This window comes from Oncorhynchus mykiss, chromosome 12 (genome assembly GCF_013265735.2).
Source record: "Oncorhynchus mykiss isolate Arlee chromosome 12, USDA_OmykA_1.1, whole genome shotgun sequence".
NCBI lineage: Eukaryota > Metazoa > Chordata > Actinopteri > Salmoniformes > Salmonidae > Oncorhynchus > Oncorhynchus mykiss.
Window position 1 is genome coordinate 15,548,013 of NC_048576.1, and position 1,035 is coordinate 15,549,047.

General features: G+C 40.7%; 1 pseudogene; it reads left to right on the forward strand.

Moving 5' to 3' along the window:
* The window catches only part of LOC118937725, a 4,667-nt pseudogene extending 4,159 nt beyond the window's left edge, over nucleotides 1-508 (forward strand).
* The last annotated feature ends 527 nt before the right edge of the window (nucleotides 509-1,035 follow it).

A 1,035-nucleotide genomic window follows, 5' to 3' on the forward strand; every position in this document is an offset into this window, starting at 1 on the left:
AAACGTAACCTAAACCAATAGTGAGGGGAATAATAAGCGTAACCTAAACCAATAGTGAGAGGAATAATAAACGTAACCTAAACCAATAGTGAGAGGAATAATAAACGTAACCTAAACCAATAGTGAGCGGAATAACAATCCAAATGTAAAAATGTTTTACTTCAACTCCCATGAACCACAGAGTGGAAAGGGGCGTGTCTCCATCTTTGTGTGGGCGTCGGATAATGGTGGGCGGAACGGGGACCACTGCTCCTGTTATGGCTACACCAACAGCATCTACACCATCTCCATCAGCAGCACCACCCAGACAGGGGTCAGGCCGGACTACCTAGAGCCATGCCCCTTCATACTGGCCTCCACCTACAGCTCCAGCTCCACCAACAGACAGAGAGCCAGGATGTTGAGTCTGGATACATACCACATTTGGGGATCAGTTACATTTCAATTCAGTCAATTCAGTTTACTTTCTGAATTGATTTGAAATCGAATTGGCCCCAATCATGCTATACAATAGCTGCAAATGACAATGATATAAAACATTCAAAACATGTAACTTTCACCTCAGTTCCTTTCAGCTGCAGAGCTTGTTTGTAAAATGAAAGGATTGGACGAATATATCAGTTTGTTTTTTGTTTCGCTTCTTGACACAATGTGTTTGTAGTTGTCACGGGAAAGTAGATGAGCTGAATGTTAAAGTGGATCTTTAAAGCCCAATAGGATATTATAAGGCCATCATAATAACACATATACTGTGACATTTTATGATAGAGTTTCTAAACCCAAAAGCTCAACATCACAATACCTCCGGGAATGCTAGCTAGTTACCTAACGTTAGTTAGCTACTAACACATCAAACTTGCCAGGCGGTATATTAACTATCTGCTATCAAACTAACTACCCAACATTTATTGACTTGATTATTCACATAATTCTTAGCTAAGTGGTATAGGTGTTGAGCATTTCAATGGACATGGTTAATTCTCGCTGTCCACTCCAATTTCAGAGCACTCTGAATGCTGCAAGAGTGAAAGGTTC